This window comes from Trichosurus vulpecula, chromosome 5 (assembly GCF_011100635.1).
Source record: "Trichosurus vulpecula isolate mTriVul1 chromosome 5, mTriVul1.pri, whole genome shotgun sequence".
NCBI classification, from domain to species: Eukaryota; Metazoa; Chordata; class Mammalia; order Diprotodontia; family Phalangeridae; genus Trichosurus; species Trichosurus vulpecula.
The window spans coordinates 97,858,890-97,879,956 of NC_050577.1; positions in this window are offsets into that span (position 1 = coordinate 97,858,890).

A 21,067-nucleotide genomic window follows, 5' to 3' on the forward strand; every position below is an offset into this window, starting at 1 on the left:
CAAGTTATCACAGTCATACATCACTCGGCATTTCACTGTGTGACTGATGGGAAGTGATATGTCACCAAAGAAGAAATGACATGGTCCTATTACAAACAATGCCCCCCCCCATCTCAATGGAAAATCCTCACTAAGGTAAGTACAAAGCTCTCTGAAAAGGATCAGATCTGAACATGTATTTCCAAACATTTCTATTTAATTTTGGCAAACTCTGCTTGCAGCAGTGTTCAGACCTGGGGGATTTTGCTACAAAGTTTCAAATTTCTTTTAGTTCCTCTCCTAAGATAATAAGGTACACACAGCTTGGGTGTGTCTCTTTTTGACAGACTTACTTTGGTTTTACAGATTGCCTTCTTTCTTCCTCCATATCCCCTCTACCATTTACACAGAGTAAAATGTATGTGTTTTTAACTGCTCTTTAATTTTCATAAGCCCCAAATAACATATGGTTGTTTACAAAGATCTAATTAGCACATTTACCTAAATATGCTTTCACGGTTCTGAAAACATTAAAATTAAAATGCAAATTATAATGTGGGCACAAGAATGAAGGGGAAACAATTTTAACCATACTGCTACAGGCATCTGATTTCTTTCTCCTCTGCCTCTCTTTCTGGCTCCTGCTCCACTGAAGAATGAGCTAAATAAAGATGAGAGATCGGATGCTGTGTGCTTCTGATGTCTTCTCTGAATGTTATTACTTTAAGGCAGTATTTACAAGTGCTCACAGAATGCAGAAAATTGATAAACAAAAGAAACAAATAGTTCAAAAGAGGCAAAAATGGAACAATGAGTATGTTGCCTTCCCCAAGAGTAATCTGAATCTGAGAGAACAATCAACAGCTCGGCAAAGTGATTATTATTAAAAACCAGCAATGTTAGTCCAGTCCTCTATGAGCTGTTTGCCCAATATTATCTATCTCATTTATCTGTGTGAGAATTAACTGCTAAATGGCTACAAATGATTCTGATATTGTGATGGGATTGCAAACAGAAAAGAAAAAAAATCACTTTGGTATACAGTGACATCTGAATTCTCTTCTCATTTGAAAGTATAACAGTGGAAGATTCTAAAGGGATGTGTGTCTCAGGTTCATTATCCCACCATTATGCTCAACTCTGCTCTCTCATTTACCCACACATATCTGATCACTCACCAAACCCTATCATTTCTATTTTTACAACACCTCTTACTTCCTCCCCGTCCTCTCTATTCACAGACCTACTATGTAAGTTAAGGCTCTCATCATTTTTCACCTAAATTATTGCAACAGCCTCCTAATTGGTCTCCCTGCTTCAAGTATCTTCCCCACTCCAGTCCATCTTACACACTGCTAGCAAAGTAATTTTCCTTAAGCACAGATCTGACCATGTGACTCCCCAATTTAACCAACTCCAGGACTTCCTATTGCCTCCAGAACAGGGGTTCTTAACCTGCGATCTATGAATTTTTTAAGTACTCAACTGTATTTTAACATAACATGTTTACTCTCTAATCCTATGAAATGTATGCATTTAAAAGTATTATTTTTAACAGCATTATTCTGGGAAGGACTTCATATGTTTCACCTGACTGCCAAAGAGGTTTATAACACAAAAGAAATTAATAACCCCTGCTCTAGAATAAAATACAAACTTCTCTGCTTATCCTTCAAAGCCCTATACAAGTGTTGCAACAATCTGCTAGCAGCTGCTGTAGGGGTGTAAGATCCACCAACAACCAGCACACAGAAAACTGCCAACACAGGTTCTTTTGATCTGCTTTACTAAGGAAAGCAACATTAAGGGGTTAACAATCTTACTTTAATCCAGCATACAAATATCATTCACTTAGTTCAGGGGGAAAAGCCAGCACCCTGAACTTCAGAGGAAATACAAACAAGTTACAAACATCAACAGACAGACCTTGTCTGATTAAAATCTCAATGCATAGTTACCAAACATTCGGGTTTACAAGCTGGAGGGCTCTTAACTACAGCTGCCCAGAGTCTCCACATCAGCACTCCACCAAGAATGAGAGCCCTAAGCAAATAGCTCTGTTCTCTCTTTTTATGCACTCTTTAGCCATCATCAAACATCATCCGAGTGACTAGAACTTAGGCTCTTACTATTAGCTCTGGTCTTAGCAACTCCCCTTAGGACCCTGAGGGCTTCAAGCCCACATAGGCTTAGCACCTAATAGATAAGGGTTTGGGCCTGGGGCTTAGCACCTAATAAGACTCAATCAAAGACACCCAACTTAATTGATATTACAACAAGTTAGCTATAACCTACTTTTCTAGCTTTGTACTTAAATTGTCCTCTCACATTTTGCAATGCAATCATGTCCCTTCTCTCTGTTCTTCACATATGTCATTCCATCTCTCCTGTGTATGCCTCTGCACTGGCCATTCCCAGTGCTTTACCTCCTTACCTCCACCTCCACGAGTCCTCCTCTTCTTTCAAATACAGCTCCTGTACTTTCTGTTCTTCATGAAGCCTTTCCTAATCCTCTCAACTGCTTTCTGCCCTACCTCCCAAACTACCTTGTATTTAACTACTTTGTACATATTTGTATCTATTAACTTTATATTTATGCCGTATTTATATTTTATATGTACTTGTTGTCTTGCTCACTAGAATGTAAGCAACATTCTGGCGTGCATCCCCAGTGCATAGCACAGTACCTGGCACAAGAGGCACTGAATAAATATTTGTGGATCCAAATGATTGTTGTAACAGTTCTTTTGGCAAGATATGGACCTCTAATTCACATTTTATGTTAGCTTCTTCTCTTCCAAAGTTGGAAAGAAATATAACTCCCAAAGTCTTTAGTAACTTACTTGGGTTCCCTTGCAAGACAGCCAATCCAAGCCTTGTCATAACTACTATTACATTTAAATTGCATAATCTGTTATGCAGACATTTGGTTGAGAAGGCAGAAGGCTACCACAGTAGAGATGTCACACCTGTAATCAGTGCAAATCTATTTGCTATTTCTTTGCTTTATGTGAAGGTATGCTGTAGAGCTTGGTTCAAAACATGCTAATTGGTCTGCATGGGGTAACTTTAATGTATGCAGAAAAAACATTCAACTTGTGTTTGTTCTATAAGTCATGGAGACTAAATATTTGTCTGAATCTCCAATATGTACATATAGAGCAGGATACATTATAAAAAAAAGCTGTGGCCTATTTAGGCAGCTAGGTGGGGCAATGGAGTCAGAAAGACTCCACTTTCTGAGCTCAAATCTGGCCTCAGACATTTACTAGCTGTGTAACCTTGGGCAAGGCACTTAACCCTGTTTGCCTCAGTTTCCTCAACTGTAAAATGAGCTGAAGAAGGAAATGACAAATCACTATAGTATCTTTGCCAAGCAAACTCCAGCTAGGGTCATGAAGAGTCAGACATGACTGAAAAAGGCTAAACAATAACAAAGAGAAACTTTTACTCATTTGTCCATTTATTCCTTTATGACCTTAGGTCTTCTTTCTTCTAATGGACTACTGAGATACTACTAGAGAGATGAGTCCTAACCTGGGGTTCGGGTCTTCTGTAGGGTAGACTTGGAGTTCTGGTGAGTTCTATCACCTATATACAGACATTTTCTCTTTCTCTCTCCCCAGTTCTGAACTTTTTCCAGTGCTTTCAATTAAGTATCACCATCTGAATATGTCATCAATATCTGAAATTGAACATATCCAAATTTGTAGTGGAGCTGAAACCTTCCTGCTATCCTTTTTAATTCCATATTTTTGTGGTTGATGCCTCTTTTCTTTTAGTCATGTTGGATCAAAACCTCAGAGTCACCTTTGATTTCTCCTCCTTCTCACCCACCAATTCAATTAATACCCAAGTCCCACTAATTTTACACAAGCTCTGGTTCTCACATCTGTTGCATCATTTCCATTCCTACAGCCACTACCCAACTTCAGGGCCTTATTCTTCCCCATTGAAGACTAGCATGACTAGTTTCCTAACTGGTCTTTTTCTTCATAGCCCATCCAAAGCTTCCATGCCCCTTCCGAAATAATCATAAAGCTTGACTGTAATTATGTTACTCCTCTACTTAAATACTTCCAATGAATCCACATTGATTATTGAATAAAAGCTTAAATGTCTTAATTTGGCAATCAAAACCCTCCATAGTTTGGTACTAACATGTCTTTCTAGGTATCAGACTACACCTATTTGCATATGCCATACTTCTACCAAACTTGATTACTTACCACCTCTAAAAATGATGTCTTATTTTTGGCCTCTGTAGCTTCATTTCAACTTTTCCTCAAACCCAGAGTAATTTCCACACTTCCACTATCCTACTGAAATACTAACTATCCTTTCAAACCAAGGTAAATACCTTCTTTTTATGAAATTTCCCCTGACTCCACCAACCAAAAGTGATCTTTTATTCATTTTTTTAAAGAGGCAATCAAAGTTAAGCAACTTGATCTTGCCCAGGGTCACGCAATTTGTAAGTGTCTGAGATCAAATTTGAACTCGGGTTCTCCTGCCTCCAGGGCTGGTTGCTCTGTTCCACTGTACTACCTAGCTGTCTCATATCTCCTTCTTTAGATAATCAAAGCACTTTGTTTCTCTTAGAATTTATATTCAGATTTACATGAGTGATTTGTTGATAAATGATCTCCATAAGATCATAAGTTGAGGGTAATAATCTTCCTATCATCAGCATTCCTCTAGAATGGACTCCATCACATCCCCAGGAAAGCTCATTTCATTCAGAAAACTCATCATCCTGTGAGACTGCATCAGTTTTGATACTTCACTTAATCAGAATCTTCAGTATGCTCTGTCCTTTTAATTGAAGTATTGGAGAATGGAGAAAAGAGCTCTTCTCAAAGCCTCCATTTAAAGAGGGCTCACAAGCCAGGCAACTCTTCATTTCCTATTAGCTGCTCTCCTTCAATCTGGACTTCATCATCTTCACCTTCCTCGCTGGATACCTTCTTACTCCCTTTTCTGCTTCCTTTTTTATGTTGTCTTCCCAATAGACCATAAACTCTTTGAGGGCAGGCACTATCTTTCTTTTTCATATCTGTATGCCCAACATGTAGCGCAACTCCTGATGCAGAGTGGACTGTTAATAAACAGTGATGGAGCAGTAAACATGTCTCATTATCTCTGTTTCTACCTCAGCATCAAACATATTGCTTTGCAATGATTACAGTAGATGTTTCATAAAAAGTTTGTTAAATTAAACAGAAAGGAAAAGACTTAGAAGGAGTAAGACCAAGTTTGAGGGATGTTTTTATGGAAATTTCTAAAGTGAGTAGGAAGCTGAACTAGATAAAATATAATGCTCCTTCCTACTGGAAGTTTCCAAGACTCCAGACATTCAAAAGATAACTTGTTGAAAAGAACTGCTAACAATTAGGACTAAGTGGGGCTGGAGGGCTAGAACCATGGTAGAACAATTCATTAAAAAATTGCTGAATTGAACAATTGGAACAATTGAAAACATGGGAGATGGAGCAAGAACGGCTTCATGGAAGACTTTTTAAATTTTTCTTTTTAATTGTGAACTTAATCATCAACAATTATAAACATTCAACAAAGAATAAAAACAGAGGTTTTTGTACAGAATTTAATAAAGTAGCGAGAGAACTTCTCTATTTGTGTTCCCTCTGTACTTTGTCATTTTCTTCTGTTCATTAAAAAATGTTTTTGCTTTATTTCTGCTTATTTATTGCTGCATGGGAAGCAGCATGGTATACAGGATAGAGAAGTGGCATTGAAGCCAGAAAGATATGGGATCAAGTATTGCCTCTGACATGTACTGGCTGTGTGATCCTAGTCCAGTTACTTATCATTGGTCTAAAAAACTCTCTAAAAATATAAATTTCTGAGAAGCAGCCAACTTGTTGTGGTAGAGAGTGATTCCTTGCCCAGAAATTCTTTATACTAATGAAAGCACAGGATAGTCCAGATCCCTATTTCCTCTAACCTATGTTTGCACACCGCACCTAAGAACCACTAGTAGAAACCCTCCCGTTTAAGTAAATATAGCAATAAATATAAAAAATATAGTCTGACAAAAGAAGTCAACCCATTGACCACACCTGAAAATGAGCAACAAACAAGAAACCTATGATAAATAAGAAGTCTTGGCTTAGTCACTTATTCCCTAGAAGATCATGGTGAATCATTTAGTCTCCCCTTCCCCCAGGCCCAGCTTCCTCATTTCTAAAACAGGAATAATTATATTTGCATTGTTTATTTTATAGGACCATTATAGGGGAAGTGTTTAAATTGCTTCACAAATGGGAGTTAATCTTTTATTTATATTTTAAAATTGTATTAATTCATATTTATATCACATATAAATATAACAAATTTATATTTATATCTCTCTTGTTCCTCCTCATACAGACTAAGTGTTTATTATGTGTAAAGCTTCAGACTAGGTGTTTGGACAGCTTCACTCAAATGCAAAAGATATGGCCTTAAACCCCTCAAAGGAAATGCAATTCCAAGGTAATGATGCATATAGAAACTGTATAGTTACTATTAAGTATTAAAGGACTTTTATTTAAAGGATAAGATTTAAAATATTTATTTAAAGAATATTATTCCGTAATAAAGGATCTTTGATTCTGTCAGCAAAGATATTCTCTCACTGAAGTAAATTACAACCCTTTTTACCTTCTGTAGAACACAGAATTTGAATTATAAGCCACCTTAGAGGAGTTTGAGTCAATAAGAATATCTCCTATAACATACTCAATATGTAGATATACAGTCTCTACTTGAACCCCTCCAGGGTAAGAATTTCTACTACTTCTGGAGGCAGCCCATTCTACTTCTGAATAGCTCTAATCATGAGGATTTCCCCCCTTATAATGATCTGCCTTTCTTTAACTTACATCTAATGGCTTTTTCCTCTGAGGTAAAACAGAAAAAAGCTAAGCTCTCTTCCATGCTCCATCCCTTCAAATACTTGAGGACACAAATCATGTTTTTGTGCTTTCTCTGAGTTAAACATTTTTATTTCATTCAGTTGATATTTACCTGTATAATCTTCATTCTACTTTGCTTCCTAGTCACTGTATCTCCCACATACAATCTAGTTTGTCAATGTCTTCCCTAAAATATGGCAGCCAGAACTGAATAATAACAATATTCCAGATGGGATCTAGCCAGAGCAGAATACAGGAGGACTGAATAAATATTCCTTTGTTCTAGAAACTATGCCTGGTGGGATATGGTTGTTCAATACTAAGATATTAACCCAGGCCAAATTTTAATACATATTTTCATTGCTCAAGATACCTATAAATGTCACCTAAAATTGTCTTGGAGAAGAAAATCATGTCAGAGGGCATGGAGAAAGTTGAATAGTTTGAACAGCTCCTCTTCTCCAAGAAAAAAAAAATTTGTTTGAATGTAGTTCAATGTTAAATTAAATTGAACTTCCTGGTAGATACAAACCTAAAATGCAGAGCACAATATTAATATAAATATTTCTGATACTTTCAAGAAGTCATATCACCTCCATACTATGATAATGCAGCAGTTAGATTTTAGTGGAAGTAACTCATAAAAATGAAAAAAAAATCAAAGAAATTACTTAAGCAGTCAACATAGTAAAAAGCTCTGTTATCAACAGATTTTTTTCTTCCTGGCTCTAAGGTCTCAGTGAGCTTGAGAAAAAATAATGTACCAATAATTTAGAAGACTGTTTTTCACTTCTCTCTGTTCTGGAAAGGAAAAAGAAAGGTGCCTAAATGAATGGCAAATAGAGTTCAAAGTCGCTTAAAGTCATATCCAGTGAGAATGTCAGGGACTACCACTTCCACGAGGTCTGGGATGTGGCATTTAGACACTTGCTCACCCACTCATGCAGTGGATATAAGGGATAATTTCTGAGATTATTGTGGAAAAACAGGAAATTTTAGCTTTCTCTTGGCCACTTTCCATTTCTATCCATGATCAGGCTTTAGGATTTTTATTTCACAGGGTTTTATTTCAGTAACTTTTACTTCTTTAAATATCATAACTAAGGAACATATCTAGAGAAATTGCCATTTACTTTATGTAAACCAGGTATAGAAAGATTAAACACCTGGTATATAATGGGAGCTTCGAGGGTTGCTGAAAGAGTAAATTTATAAGTTTTATTAACCCAGCCTAGTGATGACCCAGAACACTATGATCTTGGGGGAAACAAAATTGCAGGTGATAGAAAGATCAAGAGAAACATGTAAGGTAGGTAAAATATTGAGTATTTCAAAAGTCTTATTAAGTTTTCATAGCTTAAAACTCCACAAATTCTTTTGGAACATCTTGCATGTACAGTAGTATATTACTAGACATGATTTTCACAGTAAAAGTGTAATAAGCTTTTATCTATGACACATGTGATCAGCAAAGGAGATGGGCCAGTCATGTTCTAAGAGTAAAACGATGCTTCAGCAGGCCCAATGCCATATGAGTATTGGAAAGATACTCAAAGAACCAGAGGAAGATCTCCATTGCATTCTGATGATTCCCAGAAAGAGATGGAAAATGACAGCACGAGGTGAGAAGAAAGGAAGAATTAAAATATTTATACTGATGAAGTATCCACACGGGTTACACCATGGATCCCAAATAACATTTTACCAATACATTGTACAAATCATAACTTTCTTGTTACAATATATTTAGTGCTGTGTGGCAACACCATTAAGTGGGACATCTGTCACTGTGGGAATTTAAAGTACTATTTAAAACAGGTTGCTGCTTAGACATGGAGTCCTCAAATGAAGTGTATGTTATGGCTTGGTTTTTAATTGCAAAAAGTATTTTGGCTACTGAAGTTAATCATGAACTCACTACAATTTAGAGAGAGAATGTTTTTAGTTAGAAAAGTACTGTGCAAAATTTCAAGAAGGCAGGCAGTATCTGTGCTATTACTTGACTATATGGGCCAAGAATAAGAACATGAAGGAACTGACAAGGATATCTGGAAGACAGAAGAGTAGCCATTTTCAAGCTTCAAACAAAATTCAGTCTTTCATTACATGTGATAATAGGTTTGACAAAGCTTGACTGTGTTGAGTATCAGAGACAGTACACATGGGATGACTTAAAACTTTTTTCCTAGTATCCACTATGCAGTAAAAGTTTCCCACAGTGAGAGGTAAGACTTGCACATTTCATCATAAACCAAACATCACAATCCTGTGTCCACCCTAATTCATCTAACACACAATCTCTAGACTGATTATCCTAAAGCATAGCTCTGAGCACCCTAACCCACCCAACAAACTCCACTCAGTCTCCATTATTTCTCAGATCACATATAAACTCCTCTGTTTAGAATGTGAAGTTCTTTACAACCTGGCTCTGTTCTACCTTTTCAATTTTCTTACATGCTACTGCCCTCCATGCACTCTGAAATCCATACTAGCCTACCTGCTATCTTTTTTGTACCCTAATAGGAAATTGTGAAGAACAGTTTATTTACATAAAGATAGGCTGTGCAAAAGGTAGCTCTTAGTTTCAGAAATGAAATACTCTCTGCCGGAATTGAGCCACCAAAATTCCCTAAATTCCTGTTACAAAACATTTAAGTGAAAAACCACTCAGGAGAAGCATTTGAGGTAGAACCGATTGCAGAACTAGTACCCAGATGAGGAACATAATTTCATATTTTTTTAAAGAAGTATTGCTCTTCAGCACAACAATTTAAGCCAATTCTGAGGGACTTAAGATGAAAAATGCTATCCACCTCCAAAGACAAAACTGATGGAGTCTGAAAGCAGATTGTAGAATGCTTTTTAAAAACCTTCTCTATTTTTCTTGTATTTTTGGTCTTTGTTTTCTTTTGCAACATGGTTAATATTGAAATACATTTTGCAGGATTTCATATGTATAATCTATAACAAATTGCCTGCCTTCTCAAGAAGCAGGAGGGAATTTGGAACTCACAATTTTAAAAAAATGTTAAAAATGTTTACATGTAATTAAGAAAAAATAAATTAGAGAGAAAGATGGAGAGAGAGGAAGAGGAAAAGGGAGAGGGAGAGGGAGAATTGCTCTTATCCTCCCTCAGTAAGGATTCTGCCCAAACTAAGCTCATATTGTAGGGAGCTATTCAGCTAGCCAGCATACTTTGTGGATACATTTTAGGAACCACCCTCTATATTGTTAGAAGTATAAGGTTACTCTCACTTGACTATACTATTGCTTATGTGTGTGTCTGTGTGTCTGTGTAAATGTACAGACACAGAAACACATACACACTTTGCCATCACATTGTAGCTTTCATTTCCATGGTGTTTCCTAAAATACCAAACTTACTTCCCTCTTTGCCCATATTTTATACTTGAACTAAGAAACAACATTTCTCACCTTCATGCTCATGCACAGGTTGTCCCTTATAATGGACTTTCTCCTTTCTTGCATCTTTTGGAATCTGTGGTTTCCTTCACCAACTCAGATCAAGTCATCTTCTCCATGAAATATTTCATCATGCCCCAAGTGCACTCCTCCCAAAATCACTTTGTATTCATTATGCATTCTTACATAGGTACACTTTGTCCACTTTATTAGAATATAAACTGCTTGAGGGCAGAGATTATTCCCCTTTAGTGTCTGCATCCCCAACCATAGGTATCATGATACTCTTTTATGAAAATGTACACTTTCACACTGGAGAAGATGCCACATTAGAAAACTCCCCCATTGTCCTAACTGTGCAACAAACAAATTTCATTTACTCTCTGTTTTGAAAATTAGTTCAGGAAGTAAGAAATTCCAAAATGATTCTGATGGGGAAGCACTTGGATAAAATTAGTTAAAAACTAAGTCCCTTAAATTTCAGTCTCCTGGCACCAAAAGGAACATCCCAGATTTTTAAAAAAGTTTATATCTATTAAAAGACCATGTAGAAAATAGCATTATGTTTTTAAATACTTCTAAAAATTATTTCCTTCTGTTAAAATTAGTTACATGTGAACTTACCTTTTGAATAAACAACCATGGCAAGGGTAAAGTAGATCAAACAAATTATCTTCCTAAATGTACAATTTACAATAAAAATAGCAATTAGGATGATAGCACATTCAACAACAACAACAACACATCTTTATTCCTTAAAAATTACATCAGTCTAATGCCCTCAGCTAAGTCTTCTCAATCCATAGTGGGCTTATGGCTACACTAATTTCATATTAATACAAATAGTATAAAGATTCACTTCCAGAGTACAAAAGATAGGTTCTCTGTGGACACAGTTATCAGCAACATGCTTACTTTATCACTCTGTGACCCAGTGATCATGGCAACAGGAGCGTGATCTCCGGCTGCTGGTTGACTGGTTATCAGCTGTATTGGGTCATGCATAGCAAGCATCCATAATTATTCAGAAGGTATGTCTTTGAATGTAGATGCTCACTTCAGTAAATTAAGGGAGTAGTGTTGGTAATTGCCAATTTAAAATCTCTCAAGGTTCACTGAAACTGGGTACAAACCTCTTGAGAGAGTCTACACAATATGGATGCATAACAAGAAAAAAAATTCTCTTTCTGAAATAAGTATACCTAATTCTGTAACAGTTTGAGTCACTGTTCCCTATGTCTATAGCAGCATTATACAGGTAGAGAGACAAATCTAACTCTGATCAATGTCACCCATGTTAGACCACATACTATGTCCTTAGCACAAATGACAACTTTCAATGGGGTGAACCCTGGAGACTTTGAAAAGTATTAACATTCCATGCCAGGGGCTAGAGCATCAGGGTTTTAGCCATCTATTCTATTCCAGTAGATATAGATAGATAGATAGACAGATAGATAGATAGATAGATAGAGAGATAGATAGATAGATAGATAGAGAGATAGAGAGATAGATAGATGTGGTATTGAGAGAAAAGAAAGGATGCTGCTCTGGCAAACTCACAAAAATCTTTTTTTAAGAAACTGAATGGAGATTCTAATTTGAAGATCCTAGGAGGAAATGCAACCTGGGTGTAATGGATTGATTCCTAACCTTAGAGTCAAGAAAAACAGAGTTAAAATCTTTCTCAGACTCTTACTAGCTTTAGGGACTCTAGGTAAGCTGTTTCACTTTTCTGTGACTCATGTTAGCCACTGGAATTCTCTCCCTCCTTATCTCTGCCTTCTGGCCTCCATGGCTTCTTTTAAGTTTCAGCTAAAATCCTACCTTCTACAAAAAGCAAGTCCCAACTCTCTTCATGCTAGTGCTTCATGTTTCATGCTCTGCTGACCATCTCCAATTTAATCTATATCGGTCACTTTTAAACATAATTTCTTATAGAAGGTGTCTCTCATTAGACTGTGAGATCCTTGACAGGAGGCGCTGTGGTTGTTGTTGTTGTTTAACTTTTCTTTGCATCCTTTGTACTTAGCAGAGTGCCTGGCATATAGTAGGCACTTAATATTTATGGACTTACTCACTGAGGAGATTATTCTTGATGAAGAAAAGATAGATCATGGTGCTAACTTGGATTTATTCATCATTAGATCATACCTTAGACCTGGAAAGGATCTTAAAGATGAAGATGGCCCCCTAAGGCCCCTTCCAGCTATAAAACTATAACGCTATGATTAACAAGTGCTCTTCACTTTGAGCATAATACAAAAGAGAGAGAATGGCTTGTTCAAGGTCCTATAGAATTAGTTCTGCTTGGTTTAAAAATTTTCATAATTTAGTTTTAAACTAAATGATTGAAGGAGTCACCTTACTTTCTGATCACTGCAGATTGTTGTGTGTATAGAAACTGTTGAGATACACCTTGGATGACTACACCAATCAGTTTACTTGACTTGGAGCTCACATGATCACCCTTTCCAAAGTGTTTATGCCTTTAGAACAAATTTAAAACAAAACAAATGAACAGATAAACAGTGAAGCATTGTGAGTAATGCTGCATGTCTGGGGGCTGTTGGAAGCACTATGAGGGCAGGGATCATATCTTACATCTACTTGATTATAGATTCCCATACAGCAAAGATTTTTTTATCATTTTCTTCTTAATATTCCCCCCAGAACCTAGCACATTGCCTTGCACATAATAGCTGCTCAATAATTCTTTATTCAATAATTTAATTATTATATGAGTGGAGAAGACTGTGCTATGTAAACTGAAGGTGCCTCTTAATTCTTTACAAGGCCAAGTAATCTCACTTCGTCAGGAAAGTATTACCTAGAAACTGGCTCTATGTACTAATGACTAGAAACAACTGGGGGGCACAATGTTTTATTGACTATCTATTTCATTAGTAAAACTAGTTGCTATTTATTACAGAAAGTAAGAGGAAATAGCACTAGTTTAACATTCTGATGCTTCAACAAATTTAGTAAACATTTATAAGTGTTCTTTATGGTGATGGGAATACATTGACAAAAATGACACTTGGCACTCAAATAGCTAACATTCTACTGAGTACTGAAGGCTATTTCAATATAATACTTTCAAACTGTTTAATTTTTTTAAAGTAGCTACTTTTTTAATGAAATAGCAGAGTTTGGCTCAAAGTGAAGGAAATATTCTCTGCAATTAGAGCTGTCCAAATGTCAAATAAATAGCCTTTGGGGACAGTGGATTTCCCACCACCAAACATTTTCACGTAGATTTTGAATGCCATACTAATTAAGAATGTTTAGTTCTTGCTCAGATTGGAGGAGACTCTCTGTGATATATATGCATTTAAATATACATATATGTGTACTTGTGTATGTATACATATGTAGTTGTGTGTGATCATACACACATGTCCAAAATCTTGAAATCTTGTGATTGGTGATTGACTAATGTCTAAAAGTATCTGCAATTCAATTCAACAAGAACTTCTTACTGCAAGAGTACTCACAATCCAAGAACTGTGCCCCAGGTATTTGGAAATCCTACACTCACTGCTGTGCACTTGAGTTTAGCCAGCAAGTCCTTACATTTAAACACTACTTTATTGGTATTAAACACTTGTGTAATGGACATGGGTGTAGAAAAAAAAATAAAGCAATCATTTAGGATCCCCATTTTTAGTCAATAGCTCTATAGATAGACCCACTCCTGTCCTATGGATTTATTACAGAATGCTAATGAAAAGACAGCAGAGTAAATGATATCAAATCTACAGTATCATTCTATATTCAGGGAGATTAGTTTTATTAGATTAAGTAAGATTCAGTGAGATTAGTGAAAGCAACTGTCATTTATTACAGTCTCACATTGAGATTCAGGGAGAAAGGAAATAAACAATCATGAAAAGCTAAAGGATGAATCATTTCCCACAACCAAGATATTCAATTCAGTAGTCTTTGCACTAATTGAAATAAAATGTGCTGCTTGCCAGTCAATCAATAAACATTTATTAAGTACTTACTATCTGTTAGATACAACTATCATTATATTGTATTTTTAGGTTTGTATATTAACTTTCTGAAAAAAAAATAGAACTGGAAAAAACAGGTGTATGCTACCACCCGGTGGTAGTAGGGGCTTTTATCATGGCCTTTGGGTACAAAGAATTAGGCTTATACCATGGAGCCATTTTGCCTTAAAATAAGCCATGAATGTTTCCTCTGAAAATATACTTTATGAAAAGAACTAAACTTTAATTGGGAGTAGGTCAGTAGATACACTAAGGATAGTCATCCTCCTCTTTTCCCTCCAAACCTTCCCAAACCCTAGGTTAGAAAATCTTCTAGAACTATGCTTATGAAGTTCTGACACTAGATGACACACACTAGAGTAAGCCAATTTAATAGATTCACTCTACTAAAATGAAATAGATTTTTTTCTTTTTAGGGAGAAAAAATTGTTTTCTTTTTTATACAAATCATATAGTGATTTCTATAAAGTAAGCTTTATAAAGTAACACATGGGTATAATTTGGTTTCTTTCTAGCTAATCCTCAACTCTAAATAATAATAGCTTAATACAAACCTGATTTTATCCACAACCTTTATTCAGAATCCTTTTTTCTTACCTATACTGAACTCTGACTTGGAATCATGTATTTCTGGTGGCTCATATAAGACTAGTATGTGGGAAGGGAAATTATTAAACATATGCCTGGCAAAGTCAGAGAGACAGAGAATGGAATGTCATGTGTGAAGAACAATATATCATTATGGTTGGACTGCAGAGTGCATGGAGGGGAAAACTGGGAAGAGCAAAATTGTGATGAACTTTAGATGTCAGGCAGAGGAATTTGTACTTGGTACTAGAAGGGATAGGAACCCAATGAAGATTGTAGAGTAAGAGAGTGATAACCTTCTATCATGCAGTGTTTTTACCAATGAACTGGATGAAGGTATAAGTGATACGTATATCATATTAGTAGATGGCAGATATGGAATCAATAGATAATATGGTAGACAGCAGTATCAGGATCCAGAAATTATGTTAATAGGTTGTGGTGGGGTTCATTCAATGACATGATACTTAATATCATGTATAAATTATGAAGTCTTTCAGGTGTTTTTTTTTTAAATAGCTATGTAAGTATTAGATGGGGAGGTTTGACAAAGCAATAGGTAATGTGGGAGAAGAAAACCTGGAAATTTTTACCTGGAATTAACCTGGAGATGCAAGCTCAATATAAATCAACATTGTGGGCAAAAGAGTTAATGACTTGAGAATATTAATAGACAATAAACTCTGAATGGATCTCCAATTTTAGAAGGCTGTGTATTGTTCTGAGGCATGATGCAATCAGAATATCACTCACAAATGATAACACTTAGAGTACCTCCTTATCTATAGGGAATCCCTTTTCCACTTGGACTCTGCACTGGCCATGCTCTTCTATGAAAGTGACAAACACTTTGGTGAGCATGTTTCTCTGTTTTATGTGCCACATATTATTAATAATCAGGCAGTCAGACAAAGTTATCCGTGCTGCATCTTTCAAGGATACTAGGTGGCTATAAATCACAGAACATCATTCTCAAAAGAATCAAAAGTACATCTTCCAAAAGAACTGCATATGAGAAGTGTCACAAAAAAGATATTTTATTGAAAAAGGAAGGGACTTGTAAAGTAGCAAAAGTGAATTATACTTTCATAGTGCATTGATACCTGTGTGATGCCATTGTGCCCAAAGGAAGCCCTGTAGCATGGTGAATGGACTGCCACCTTGTTGAGCATTTATGAGAAGATAAAGGGAAAGAATCATATATGATAAAACTAAGTAAATGGGTTGTTATCTGCACTGTTGGACAGAGTAACCACCACATCTCTGATATCACAGAATTATTGGAATATTGAATTAATCTCAATATGAGTCAACTTTCAGCTTTTCTTCCTCTTTTGATCTAGATCTATTATTTTATCAGTGCAGAGAGAATTCCCAGCATGAAAACACCTTCTAGGCACACAACTCCATAATGAAAGCCTTAGAAAGTTTCTTAGAGAACTGAGAAGTGATTTGTTCCAGGTCATACAGCCAAAATTGATCAGAAGCATGAAGCCTAGACTGCCCTCTATCTATTACGCTGTTCTGTCTCTCAACTTCAACCTCAGGTTGCTTTAATTGAGATATAATGTCTAGAACAAGGCTAGTTGTAGTCCTTCTGCATTGGTCAGACAAAACCAAGATTATTAAATTCACTTCAAGATATAAGCTAAGAAGCACAACGACACACCGAAATGTGTCCAAATGAAAGTAACCATGATGTTTCAGGTAGAGCACTGAATGTGACCATTATAAATAAACTACAACAATGTAAATGGGGAAAAAAAAAACATTAAAAGGTGGTAAAGCTCAGCTCACAGACAAAATAAAACACAAGATCCAAATTATTCAAGTTAAACATGCATTCTTTCTTTTTGATAACAAAAGACAAATTACCAAAATGAATAATGACACATCCCATTATTCACAATCATTCAACTGGGTGGTTGTATTTTACTTTGTCATTGTGATTGTTTGTTTGATTTTATGGGAAGTTACTACATGAAAGGTTTTTTTTTTTGTATATTGACTTGATGTGTCAAAATCAAATACCATTATAAATTATTAAGAGCGTTTAGTTTATAGTCAAAGGACTTGGGTTCAAATCTCAACTCTGCTACTTAAGTAGTTGGGTAATGATGAGAAAGTCACTTAACCTTCATGTGTCCGTTTCCCCATATGTAAAAGGAAGGAATTGGACTAAATGGTTTCTAAGATTTCTTTATGTTTCAAACCAGTAACCTGGCTCTTCAGACGATCTATAATCTATGTCTAGGACAGCGAGAGAACTAGAATATGGAAACAGTGACAGGTTCAATACAAGGAAACGGGTTGCCTCAGGTAGGAGTGATTTAATCATCACCAAAGATCTTCAGATGGCACCTACATGATCACTTGCTGGGCAAATGGCAGAGATGGGTCCCAACCTGGATGTCTACTAAGTTCTGTTCCAACTCTGAGATTCTGAGTGAATCCATGATTCTGTAATGATATGAAAGTGAAATATAACTCTCCTTCCTAAGTGTGCAATTATAGGAAGGCTAAATTTGGAATCAGAGCCTTTAGGCTTAAGTCCTAATGCTGCCTATGAGTCTTTGGGAAATTACTTAATGTCTCTCTGCCTCAGTTTCTTTACCTGGGAAATGAGGGATTTGTATTTGTGACCACAAAATTCCCTCTGACAACCTGCAACTTTTACAAACAACTCATAAACTAAAGCTTCCAGAAATTGTTTTCCAAAATGCTCACAAATTATCACAGATGACTACTATATGACATTTAAACAAGACATCTCAAACATAACCTTGCTTTTTTAAATACTTTGGAGGTTATTAACCTTGTTAACAGTGAATTATAAGTGAAAATCTGAATTCCCTCTCCCTCCTAGTATTGCTGAGACTATCAAATGAGATGAGGTACATAAAATGCTTTGTAAAACTTTTAGCACTCAATGAATGCCAACTGTTCATAAGATAATAGAGGGCATTAAATGCAATTGCCTCATTTTAGAGATGAGGAAACTGAGGCAGACAGAGGTTAAGGAAGGGTCTGAGGCAGGATTTAAACTTAGTCTCTCCTGACTCCATGCTCAGTTCATTATCCACTGCAATGCCTCATTCATTATCACTATTTTAGGCTTAAATCTACTTAAATTATTAATTTAATTTATTATTTAAATTATAACTTCATATAAATATATAGAAATTATAAAGTGAATTTAAATTATAACTTATTAATATTATTTTTCTAGTAGTGATATCTGTGATCAAATACCTGAAAGGTAAAGAAATAGTATAGGGAAAATATCAGAATTATTTTTACTTATTTCAGAATATCTGTAATTTCACTCAGAGACAGTATAGTATACTAGATAGTGTGGTGGACTTGTAACTAAGAAGACCCAGTCATTGCCTTCAGAGGTTGGGAACTCACAGCCTTGAGGCAACACGTGGCCTTCTAGGTCCTTGGGTGTGTGTGGCCTTTTGACTGAGTCCAAGTTTTGCAAAACAAATCCTTTTGTTAAGGTGATTTGTTCTGTGAAGTTTGGATTCCATCCAAAGGCTGCACTTGAGGACCTAGAGGGCCACATGTGGCCTTGAGGTCACAGATTCCCCACCCCAGCTTAGACATTACTTGTTGGGTTATTCTGTCAAGGCCTTTAAACCCTCTGAACTCCAATTTCCTCACGTGTAAAATGAAGATAATAGATAGTACCCACCTCATGTGGTTGTTGTGAAAATCAAATGAGATAACACTGTGCAAATGTTAAAATGCTCTATAAATGCCAATTATTATTATTCATTGGTATTGATATGGCCAATCTCTTTACTTAAGCAGATCACATCTCCTCTTTAGCACGTGGTCATTATATGTTGTTATGGCAAAACATTTGTTATCTGTGACAAACATAATGGTATATGCATATATGTGAGTATATATATACTATTTAGACACACACACACATACACACATACATAGGAGAGAGAGACAGAGAAAAGGAGAGACTGGCAGAGACAGAGGGTGAGACCCTGGGCACACCCAGGGCAGACCCAGTCTGCCTAGTTCTTCAACACAGGAATAATAAGAGCAATTAACACACAAGAATCAGATATTTCCAAAGTACTTTGTGAACCTTAAAGGCTTACATAAATGCTTGTTATTAGAGGCACCTAGATGGCTCAGTGAAGAGAATGCTGGGCCTGGAGTCAGTAAGACCTGAGTTCAAATCCAGCCTCAAAGACATCCTAGCTGTGTGACCCTGGGTAAGCCACTTAACCTTGGTTTGCCTCTGGAGATAGAAATGGCAAACCTCTCAAGTATCTTTGCCAAGAAAACTACATGGCCAGCATTGGAGTGCTATGGTCCGTAGGGTCATGAAAAGTCAGACACAACTGAACATGTTATTGTTATTATCACTGTTCTCATTATTTTTCTGAGGCAAAAATAACAAGATGGGAGAAGTAATGATTTATCATGCAGATCTTAAAAGCACCAATGTTAATTTCTCTGGCCCAGTTCAATTAAACTCAACAGACAATAAAAAACATTTACCCTATGCACAACACAAGTGGTAGGCAGTCAATCAGTCAACAACCAATTATTAATCACCTACCATTCACCAAGTACCGGGTCCTGGGAGAAAGAAAATTCAGGCTACTTTCCATCACATTTCAAATAGTATGAATTCTCTGTGTTTCCTAATTTTTCTATCTAGCATTTTTAAAATGTGTACAGAACATTGAAATACAATTTATATGAACTACCTGATACAAATACTGCTGTATTACTCACTATCCATTTTTTACCAAGAGAATAAAAGGTTTCTTTACATGGAAAAAAAATCTCTCTAATACCATATCTTTTCATTGCCTGAAGGCTTAAACATTTTCAGAGACAAACTACAGTAATAGCAGTTTGCAAATGAAGTGGTTTGTAAATCTTAAACTGCAATTTTCTTCCAAAGAAAACAACACCAAAACAAATGCTCTCAAAGGAGAGATGAAATTGTAAAGGTTTCTATTTGGTATTCAGATACTGCTGGGTCTGCTTTCAAAAAAAAAAAAAAAACCCAAAACTAAAAAACCCCACTTTCCTCTAAAGCTACACCTACATCTCTACCAAGCAACAGTAAATAGCAAAATGCTGTGCCTTTATAGTATTTGCCTACAACCACAGAGGATCTCAGACCAGTCAGTTAGCTGAATGATTTATTTTCTCTGGTCCTCTACAGAGATCACAGTTCAGAAATGCCTTCACAAATAAGAAAAAAAAAATAGTAAATAGGTGTAGTTACCAATAATGTATTTGTGTATTAAAGCTCTTAAAATTAAATATAATGCTGCCCATAATCCACTCTTCAGATGACTGTTTACATAAATTTGATTGTTTTATCATGCTACAAGGCAGTCAGGCATTTTTAAAAGGCAGGGACAAGGGTCTCCAAAATCACACAAATGAAGTTCTGTGTTGTGAAACAAGTAAAACTAAATGGAATTTCTCCTCTGAAAGTGATAAAGTGATATGTGCAGTCCTCAGGCTCTGAGCATTCGACTTTCAGTGAATTTATTGTACTTCACACAATCACACCAAAGGTGACTGACTTATGGCCCTTGGGAATGGTTGGCCACAGACAAATGAAGACTTCTCCAGATGCATGCTGTAAGGTTTCTTCTCAATGGTTCATAGCCTCAGCCACCAACATATTCTGGCCCTACTGGTTTCACTAGACTGTATCAGCACAGTGTTTCGGGAGTACTGATGCAAAAATATGAATATTTAGGTGCTTGTTTAGGAATAGCATTCCCTTTTGTTGTTGTTGTTCAGTCATTTTAGTTGTGTCTGACTTTTCATGATTCCATTTGGGATTTTCTCAGCAGAAATAGTGGAGTATTTGCCATTTCCCTCTCCAACTCACTTTATAGATGAGGAAACTGAGACGAACAGGGTTAAATGACTTGCCCAGGGTCACACAGCCAGTAAGTGACTGAGGTCAGATTTGAACTCAGGAAGACGAGCTTTCCTGACTTCAGGCCTGACTCTCTATCCACTGTGCCACCTCACTCCCTAACCATTCCCTATTGGCATGCTATTGTTTCTGTGGGAAGTTCTCCTTTTCATTACCTTAGCTGGGTACACACACACACATGCAGGCACGCACA